This window comes from Anser brachyrhynchus (assembly GCF_964034855.1).
Source record: "Anser brachyrhynchus genome assembly, chromosome: 8".
Taxonomy (NCBI): Eukaryota; Metazoa; Chordata; class Aves; order Anseriformes; family Anatidae; genus Anser; species Anser brachyrhynchus.
Window position 1 is genome coordinate 3,428,155 of NC_137702.1, and position 11,148 is coordinate 3,439,302.

An 11,148-nucleotide genomic window follows, 5' to 3' on the forward strand; every position below is an offset into this window, starting at 1 on the left:
ATTTTCTGACTTCACCTTGACTTTGCAGAGTTTAGAATTAGCTGTCTGAAATTTGACCACATTTCAGTGAGAAGTCAATGCAAGATCAAAAGGTCATGACACTTAACTGTGATTAAATTGAAAATCTTACTTCTATTGCAACAGAGTGATAACACCACCCCTTCTTTTTCTTTGAGGTATTAATAGCGCTGGAAGAAGCAGTACTACTAGTGACCTTGGGTCAAGCAATGCTAATTTATTGCTTTAAAAAGGTTCCTTGCTTTTAAGCAAATGAAGATTTTAATTACCGCAGAGCACTATAAAGAAAATGCCTATTTTAAATATTCAAATTTTTTTTTACCTGCTGACTGTATGCATTAGGTATCATTCAGAAGCTTAGAGGACAATCTTGTATAAATTAAAAACTACATGTAAAAAAATGTGCTCGCAAAACAAATTTTGATAAATTTTGAAATATAAATATTCAGAATACTTAGCAAAAAAAGCTTAAATCCTGATATTTCTATTTAAAATAAATGAAGTTCTGCTAAAAATTTGTATGCTTCCCCATGTGTCCAGAGCCTGTTTCCTCTCTTTTATATTTATAATTTTTTAAAATTTTCTACAATGAATTCCAATGAAATAATTTACTTCTGCAATCTTGTTTTAAATATTCATTTTCGGGGCTATCTTTAACGAAGCTGAAATCAGACAGCAGATAGGCTACCGCCTAAGAGGCACACTGCTGTTATATTCTGGACACTAGATTTTGGCAGGAAGTTTCACGTTTCCGATGGCACAAAGGTAGCCACAAAGGTAACATATCAGAAATGTAAAATATTGAGTTAACATTCAAAACCCACATCCGACGGATTTCATTTTACAGGGCATGCACGAGGCTTTCGCTCACTCTCCAGGATTTTGTTTTCCTTCGAGAAGCCCCAGCTCAATCAGCGTTTGGGCTTTACGCTCCAAGTAGGGTTACAATCCCACAACAACTGACGCATTTGAAAAAGTTGCTGCACAAATATGGGACTCAAAGCCTGTTTTCCTCCCGACACGGTACCGAAGCCGGTGAAGCAGCACGAGGGACGAGGGCGCGGTGGCACACGCCGGAGCCGGGCTTGGAGCTGACGCTCTCCAGCCCCCTGCCTGGCACCTTCGCCCAGCAAAGCTCGGCAGCCCGCGAGCAGCGCGCACGTCGGGAACTGCTCCTGGGTTTTGAGACACAAAGTACTTTTGTTTGCACTCGGGGCTGCTTTTCCAACACCAGGGCTAGGCGCAAAAGGGAGCCTCTACTGACCACAGGGCATTTGTTTGCACACTGAATCTTAACTTTCTTCTTTTATTACTCCGGCTACTGTGATACATTTTGCTAAATTCTGTTTTCCTGCAGCCCACCCCTTCTGCTGAAATTAAATACTAATTTCTGAAAAAAAAAAGAAAACAAAAGCTTTCAGCAGTATTCTTCGCGGAGAGGCATGGGGCAATAAAAAGCAGGAGGAGGCAGAATTAAAAACAATATGCACTGCGACACAGAGCACGGAAGGCTACCGAAAATGTGCACTGGGCAAGCGTACGCTCGGCATTGTTATGCAAGGTGGCATCTTGTGGAAACCCCAGATAAGAAGACTGAGTTAAGGCACTTAGCCAAAATGTTTATATGCAGAATTTTGCTTCCCTGATTTTATTCAGATGCCGCAGATGATCCGGTACATATAAATGTGCCGCCACATGGTTAAGGGATTGGCAAAATCAGAGCCGTTGTATTTTACAGTCTTGCCTAGGACGAGTCTTGCTCACCCTCCCCAGCTCGCTCTCTGCTTTTTCAGCAGTTGGCAGTAACTCCTGTCGGGGCTTTTTTGTTGTTTTGCACATGGAAACTTTAAAATTCCAGTTTTCTGAATGTTTATTCTTTTGCGGGCTGGGATACAACAGGAGGGGGAAAGCGTGTCCTGCTGAGTCAGTTAGCCAAACAGGTGACCGGAGGAATAAATTAATTTTTGCCCATACATAATTGATATAAATGGAAGATCGTTTTCATAAGCATTTGCATTAAATCAATAAAATCACTTACTATAGAGCAGTTTAACAATTCATTTGATTTTCTCTTTTCTATATATTTGATAGCCACTCTGCAAAACAGTATACACTTTATGCCTATTTTCTTTAGCAACAACACCGCCAGTTAAATTCTACCACCTGCAATAATTAGAGCCATTGGAAAACATACAAAACAAAATATACAGTAGATGCGAGCCCCTCTTGAATCCACGGCCCCCTGCGGCAACGAGTTTCATTGGTGCCTTAAGCTAAGGCTGGTAGGAAGCCAAAGAATCTGTATATTACAATAAAGTGCATGTTATTAAGGGGAGGATTTAAATGATTTCAGATGGAGTTGGAAATATTATAGTGAGGAACCACTATTAAGATTGCTGATTTAAAAAAAAATAAAAAATCACCCAGGAATCTAGTTTTATATTTAAGGAAGCTTAACCTTGAATAGCACAATGGGTTTTATTTGGGGGCTTTTTTAGTTAAAGAAAAGTTAGTGGTTGGGATTTTTAACCCTCAACTTGCTGGAGTTAGCACGAGTACGGACACTTGAGTCCAGGTTACCGGCCAGGAGAAGCTCGAGCAGACCTGGCACCAGCCGCAACCAAGAAATGAAAATAACGTCAAAGAAATTCTACTCTCTACTTCCAAGAATCAACTACGATTAAGGGGTAAAGGGGAAAAAAAAAAAAAAAGGAAAACAGCAACAAAACAGGCTAGTTTTCCTGAAGTAGCACTCTCTACCTCTATTTTCCGTTCCTCTCTGGCTGCCCCAGCGCAATCGAGGCAGTGGTGCCCGAGCCCTAGGTCTGCACGGCCTCCAGCCACACGCAGGCAGGGGCCTTCAGCCCCAGCCAAAGCTCGGGACTTTTCAGGATGTAATTTTCATTTTCGGCTGCAGCAGGAGTGGGTTACAGCCCGGCTGCGCGACGGCTGCGTGGAGGCAAGGCTCGCTGCTCTGGAAGGGAGCGCTCCATTGTTTGGAGAGAATAAAACATTCCCAGGAAAGTCTGGCCCGTGGACAGGACCAATGTCAACAGACTGACAATGTTGTTCTTTTTCGTAGACCACGACACAGACGGTGAAGAGCTGTTACGCTCCTCTGCAAAAAAAAAAAAAAAACCCGCGCCGAGCGTCATGGCACTTCCCAGCGTTAAACTACTCCTTGGCTACGCGACTTGGGAAAAACGGGACGTTTTCTTGGACACTCGCACTTCCTCGACACGCCGCGCTTTGCAGACTCCAGCCTCGCGTGGCAGTCCGGGGCCAGCCTCGTCGCCTGCTGGACAAAGCGCCTCACCGGGTCTCGGATTATTCCGACCCAGGAAGAGGCAGCCCCAAGCGAAGCCGAGCCCTCGCCAGCAGAAGGGCACGCGGGCGATGGCCACGTCGTGCCGAAAGAAGCGGCCGGCGCTGCCGCTGCCCACGCCGAGCCTGCTCTGCGGCCAAGGAGAGCGGGCCCCTTGTCCGATTCTGCCAGCCCCGCACCTCCTCGGCACACCGGGGAAGTGCACAAGTTAAATTTTCCATTCATATCATGTTTTAGGGGGGGAAATACCGTATAATAAACTGACATATTTTATTCAAGTTTCAGAGTCCTATTTGTAATAAAATATTTATACGGCTGGGTTGTGTTCATGCAATAAATTTTTCATCTATAATTTTGGGCATGGATTCTACCAAAGATTTATATATGTTTAAAAAAATCTAAATCATGCTCCTTTATACACAACCTTACGTGGTGAGCTTAAGGGATTTACAAACAGAAACCAGCAACAGGACTGAGGCTTTTTACACTCACTTTCCCTTCATTACACGTTATAACATAAACACATATGCATTGCTCTATATATGCTACAATTATTATTTATGGCTATTTTGGTGGCTACTACTATTTCATTTAAGGAAGGCCTGGGTCTCTGTTTAACTCTAGCCATCGCTTTCAAGTCAACTTTTATAGGGAGTTCAAAGTGCTTCATTATCATCCACCTCACCGTCACACGTACATATATCCATACCAGATTTCCAGTTTTCTTTTATACCCCCCAATACAGTATGCCACAGCCCCTCAGCTGACGAAGACGGGTTCTGCAGTGGTAAAATCCCCGCCATGCCAGCCTGGTTTTTTATCAGGCAAGGACTCTTAATTCCTGTACACTGGGAAAGAGATTATCTTTGATAATGGAAATGTAAATCAAAGCTTGCTGTTGTTTATTCCAGACAGACATTTGTGTGTTAAGTCTGTTTATCAGGCAACACTTTGTCTAAGCCAGGAAGTAGTCAGCCTTTGTAACAAGATGTATGCAAATGATTTTCCCATGAGCCCTTGCCACAAAACTTTTGTGGCAAAAAAACTCCTTGTTACTTCACCAGTAAGACGCTACTAAGCTACCCCGTAAGTAGACTAGCAACAAAACAGCTAGCTAGACTATGCTGATGAGTTTGAATGAGACCAAAACATGTGCCCACAGTCTGTTGCTCTTTATTGTGAGCAGACTTTGTGTATTACATCTGTTTATCAGGCAACACTCTGTCTGCCGGGGCGGCTTTGTAACAAGGTGGATGCAAACAAAGATCTCCCCAACTCCAGGGCTAACTTCTCAGGACGCGAAAATTTCGGGTTACCTCCCTCGTCATCGGCAAGAAGAAAAACACGCAACTTAACCAGAAGGCTATGAGACCCAAGAGCTGTATCAGAATGGTTTCATTTTAAATCAACTTTCTTTGTTCTCACTAGCCCATAAATGATTTACTGCTATCGTGTGATAGCCTAGAATGCGGGGAATCTGTGTATTCCCATATTTGTTCCTTGATATTACAAACAAGTATTTGATTCACTTCTAAATGTTTGTTTTTAAAACAGTTTACAGCCTTTGATTCCTGCTTACTGATTCATTTCTGGAACATTTTCTATTTATTCCTTTGCAGTAGCAAACGTTAATTTTGACTTAATTCAAATTGTCATCAAAGGCTTCCTTAAGAAATCCCACAGCACAGATTTTATTTGTTATAATAAAATATTCTTAAAGTAAACATCATGCGACTGTGTTTTTTTAATTCCAAGAGATACAAAAATCCGTTACCCAGAGGATTCAAATTGGTTCAGCCCTTTTTCCTAGACAAAATAAACACTTTAGGACTTTACTTGTTTGTATTCTCCTCAGTGGTGCTGTATGCATCACCAGCTAAAAACAAAGAAACTTTTAGCTGCTCAGACAAAATGCAGAAGCTCCCCAAACAACGAAGCGGGGGGGTGGGGAGGCATTCAGAAAGTCTGACAGTCCATTCAATATAGGGATGATGGCCATAATGCATCCAGGGTCCCCTTGCTAATTAAATATGCATTGGCACAGTTTTGATCGATGCAAGCCATGGATCAGATGACACACCTGCAAAATCTTGAGCCCAGAGCTCCCAGGAAAAGGAAAATACAGGCTGTCTCCTTATCTTTGTTTTCAAAGGCTCTCAATTTCTGTGCTTAGATATCTAATTTAATTCTCTCACCCCTCAGCAAACTGGATTAGGAAAGTCAATACTGCCATTGTGCATCGACAGGAACACACAGCTTTCCTTTTATTCAATTTAGCCATGACCTTTAGACAAAGATAATGACAACTGTCTAAAAGTAAGGTAAGGCCTTAAGGAAGACCCTGAAGAGGGGCCCCTCTCGCGTTCCGCGCTTCCTCGGCCCTGAGGAGCCCACCAGCTCTGGAGCAAACCCCACGCAAAATGTTCCTCCCCGCCGGCAGCGACAGGGGCCGTCGGAGCGGCCCCCCGGCCGCCAGGGGCCTTGGCCCACCCGTGAGGCCGGTGGCCAGGCCCTGGCGAGGGAACGTCCCCGGGGGAAGCGCACGTGCCAGGAGCGGGGCCGCGCCGTCCCGACCCTCCGCAGGTGGCAGGGGTTGGAAGGGCCTGGCGAGGGCCGTGCGCGGCCCCAGTTCCTGGCTCTGGTGCTCGGGAGGAACCGAAGCCCTACAGCGAGAGCCGGGGTGGAGGATCCCACGCGCCCGTTCTCCTGGAGCTGATCTACAGCCAACGGCACCGCTCTCGATAGGTCTCGCGTCGGTATTTTCACCAGCCTTCCTCCATCAGATAGCATCTTTCTGATACGTCCGTGGGGAAAGGAGCGGGAGCATGCCGTAGGCTCGCGGACCGCCATCAGACAGTAATCCGCGTTGGTATCTGCAGATACAGGCCCTACCTGAGCCGGCGGCTTAGGCTGATGGAAATTCATATTCATTGAGCAGCCCAGCTCCGCAAAATGTTAGCTTCCATGCTGTACAATGTTTAATTCTGCAGTACTTTTTTAGCTGCATTTAAAAATACACTTGGCATTTCTAGCTGTGGACCAATATTTTTCTCATGTCTTTTTATACAGATTTGGAGGGAAAGATATTTGTAATGGAAAAAAAATATGTGCAAAGTTGGATTGCTAAGTTTCTGTAATCTTGGGAAATGAAAAAAAAAAAAAGCAGCCTATGTAAGAGCTACAAGGAACCATATGGATCAACAAGAGCTGCCCTCATATCCCTAGGAAATATAAATTAACCTACATTTCATCATCATAAACCCCAAAATAAAATATCTAATTAGAGTCTCTACCCTCAGATTCAGTTCTACAAAATTTGCCTATCCCCCTCACAAAATGATTTACAGTACTTACATCCATTTCTTCAGAGTGATTTAAATTTATTGAATCATTTCAATTTTTAGAGAGCTTCCATTTGGATCTGTATGGGTTTCTAGACATATGCAGTGCTCAGTTATTTAAAATTAATTGCAGTACAATAATTTTAAATTGCTTCACACTATACGAATCTCAAGTGCTTTGAAATATTTGAACCATTCTATTTAGGAGCCATCAAACTTCTGAGCACACGCATCGAAGAGTTGTTTTAAAAGCCGAAGGGCCGTACTGATGATCCCAAAGTGCAGGTGAGCACGGCTCTGGGCATGCGCAGCGCACGCAGAACGGAATTTATAGAACAATTCAACGAATTTTGCCCGAATGTCAATCTTTAATTAACAAAAACGGATTCTGTAATAATTGCAAACCAATAAAAAATTTCTAAAACTAGAAAAGCACTGTTATAAAATAATGGTATACATTAAAAGTATTATTACTTCTAATGTGTATTTATAGAACATCCTTTTATCCTGGAAATTAAAACATCTTATTAACATTAAACTAAGCTTTACAATACCTCTGTGGGAAAGGTGAGCATTACTGTGCCCGCTTTACGAAGGGATGAAGGAGGCACATAGAGGTTAAGTGATTTACCTTCAGAGGCACAGTTACCAAAAGGAGTAAAAAGCCAGGAGCCGAGCAATCAAGCCGCCGCTGCTGATAATAAAGTATCATTCCCACCGATACAGCCATTACAATGGCAACGGCAACGCTGGCTTAGAAAGCCTTCAACTACATTATCTAGAAAATTACTTGCTAGAGTGAATCCAAAGTCACCTAGAAGGGATATTTCCAGTCACTCTCGCCTTATCTTTCTCTTGCATTTTTTTTTTTCTGGATATTTTGAGGAATAAGAAATCGTTTCTGCATTTCTCTCTGGAGTAGATTCTAACTCAATAACAACAGCAACAGTTAAGGTGGCTAAATTGCAGTTTTTGTAATGCCTTACATCACGTACAAAGGCAAGTGAAGATGAAACTGAGTGATGAGCAGATCTGGTCGCTTTGGTAAAAGTCTCCAGCTCTGCTTTTGTGCAATTTTACACTGGTGAGTAAACTAACATTAGCAAAGCAGGATTATGTCCACCATATGGTGAGACTCCATTGGCTGTAGTACAGTCACCCAATTAATCTTTATCCCCCCCCACCCTCTTGCTATTTATTTATTGTGACAAACTCATCCTTATGGGACCCGAGGCAGGGAGCTGCGTATTCCCAGGCTATTCTCTGCAGTGCCCATCCTCATCCTTTATCCTCGCTGCCCAGGCAGTAGCGCGGTGCGGTGCCTCTCCCTGGGCCACGGCGCGCACTGCTGCAAGGTCACGACCAAGGAGGCTCTCCAGATTTTCCATAGCGGGCAGGAATAAAGAATTGCCCAAACCTGCCCTCCATCAAAAGGCCAAATAAAAGTACTCCTGACAATGAGCGGAGCCTTCTGAACCTGCTTTCCGAGGCTCGCCTTTTCAACATCACACTAATAAACTAGCTGTTTCTGGAGACCATCAGAGCATTCACATATTTCAGCCTGTGCCTCTTGCTAAGTTCTCTACACTGCCGGAGCCGTCCAAGACTTCATCAGCCAGCAAAAACAAAGAAAAACCCTCACCAAATAAACACACTGGGCAAAACCCCCAACCTTCTCCTCCGTCAACCTCTCCCTCTCCTCGTTCTCCTAAAGGACAGGTGTAACGTTTTCCTACTCTTAACCATAAAATTTAAGTAAGAATCCATACCTCAAACAGAATAAAGAATACTTAAAAAAAGCTAACTCCTGGAGAAATTGGCCCATTCTTCCTATTAAGGATTATTCTGTTTCACGCAAGGAAAAATAATGTTGATAATAAAAATATGTGTGATTATTTAAGTAATAATGAAAGGGTGAACTAATATTTCATAGAGTTTTTGTCAATAGCATGAATACCAAGTTACAGAAGGGGCAACCTGAACAGAGTTCATGCATTTATTTTTTATTATGGATCTACATTAGCTGCTCCGTTTTCACAACCCTCTTTCATTTTGATGTACCTGACACCTTTCCTCTTGGCTCCCATTTCAGCCCCTGCTAAGTACATATTTGGTTATAGTGGCCAATTTTTATTTTTTATTGTTTTATTTTTTTCTGGCAGATGTCTTTTCCTTGTTTTGTGCACTCTGAGGAGTTCAACGTGGCATGTGAAAAATTTCCATTTCAGGTTTTCTTAAGCTTTATGCAAAATTAAACTGCTGGCAAAAAAACATCCGTATATATAAAATTATACAGCAGAAAAAACTGCTTGATAGCTCCCTTTCCTCCCTCCCTACCTTGCCCTCTCTTGCCTTGTTTCTGAAAATAATTGCAGAAATATTGCCATCAACCCAAAGCCTTTCTCCAACTGAAAAGTCATAGGATTTTGCCCACAAAGAATTGCCACTGATTGCTGCTCTATGGATATGTTTCTACTCTCACAATATTGCAGACTGCACAGAAGAACAGAGAATTACCATAAAAATCAGGACGTGTTTTGTTGCATCAGTATCATGTTGGCATCAACAACACAGACTCGGGCAGAAAAAAAGCAGCCTTTTGGTAGGCAGCCTACTTGTTCTGTGTTTCTCCTGTATTTGTAAGCCACGCAAGTAGAAGATAAAGTTAAAACTCAGAGAGAAGTAACATCCTGCAGGCTCGATACCACACTGAGTTACAGCAAAATCTAAGGTACAACGGCCATAAATAATGGAGAAATGGAACTGTATCTCCATCTCAAAGGACGGTGGATCATTACAAATATATGAAAGAATAGGGTATATAGATATAAAAGGTAGGATTCCCTCCTCCACACACACACTGAAAAAGATTAAGATGGAAGTGTTGACTCTGAAAATACCACCTAAAATCCGTTTTCACTTGGTCCCAGTGCTGAAAAACTGAATTTTGAGGGAGAAAATTAAAAACAGAAAAGCCCAGAGCTCTCAGAACCTGTAACTACATTGTGTAGACAAAATTTTAATCAAACTTTTAAAGCCATGGTTATGATCCGATGAACAGACAGCTTGACTTGATTACATTTTTAAGTTTCAGTTTCTATTTCTGTTTTAAGATGAAAAAGATCATAGAGTGTCAGAAATTTGAATACTGAATAGCAAAAGCTCTTGCAGGTTTAGAAAGCATATAGAAAAGCTGGCAAAAGAAAACGCTATTCCATTGCCACCATCTGCTTTCTGGCATATTGAAGAAACTTTACTAACAGCAACATTTTCTTGCATTAGAATATCTGCTAATTAGTTTTGTTGTAATTTTTTTTTTTTTTTAAATTACCTTTTACACAGAAGGCAAATAGCCAGGTTTTTTGGCTGGCTACACCTTACACCATGTCTGATAACATTTTCACATTAAGTTCAGTTTACCTCACATTTTTTCTATCAAAATCCTATCTTTAGTGTAGTCAAAGCCTGCAAAAACTTTGCCTTGCTGAGACTAAAGAAAAAAACATCAAACATACGAAGTGTTAAAAATCGCTGAATAACTCAAAGGGAAAAAGATAATTTTGAAGGCGTTTTGGCTGAAATCTATTTTCCTTTGAATTGCATGAGTGTTTTAAAATGTTAAAAACACTACAGAGTGACTAATGAATGTAAAAGAATGATAAAGAATATGGGTCCAGTTATCAGTGATGTGCCTAAAACAAAATAATTTTGGACAGTCTGCCATGCAAATATTGACTAAAATGTCATAGAAAATGTCTGCAACAAAGGGAATCCTGCAAAGGAATATTCTGTTGCACTTAATGCATTGTTGAGTGTGCGTTTTAGCAAGCGGTACATTATAGAGGCTGAAAACTTCAGATGGACTAAAAAGCTAACTGTTCCCGGATAAAAATATTATTAATGTTTTCTCAGAAACAAACCTTCCAAAAAGTTAAAGGTACAATGTTACATTTGGAAAAGAGTTCACTTAGAAGCTGACCGCTCAAAAGAAATAAAGCAGTTGTCCAAAAATTAAAAATAGACCAAACATAACCACCTCATTGACTTACGACTACTTCCTCTGCCATTTTTAACAGTATTTTCATACATTTGTTTGCTGGCAGGGCAGAGGTTGTTTGCAGGTCTTTACCATATTGCACTGAAAGAAAATGCAAAGACATCTGCTGCGGCCCGAGCTGAGACTCTGCTCAAGTAATTCTTGGGACCCAGCTCTGTGTCGGTGGCAGTCTGACCACGCGCTGCATGTAGGGTTAGAAATAATGATGCAATCCTGTGCGACTGGTAACAGCACACGGTTTTATATGAGGGAAGCTATGAAAGGGCTCAGAATCTACTTTCACAATCTCAGCATTTTGGTTATTTTATTATTTATAGCATCGAACTATGGAGCCAAATTCAGGAGTGCCACGGGAAGTTGCATTAACAACTCCGGATTACTCGCATCTAAACTAACATATTGTACTA

General features: G+C 41.9%; 1 protein-coding gene across 50 annotated transcripts in view; it reads right to left on the reverse strand.

The window, feature by feature from the left end:
- NFIA (nuclear factor I A) overlaps window positions 1-11,148 on the reverse strand; it is a 352,158-nt gene that overhangs the window by 117,273 nt on the left and 223,737 nt on the right. The window lies entirely within an intron of this gene.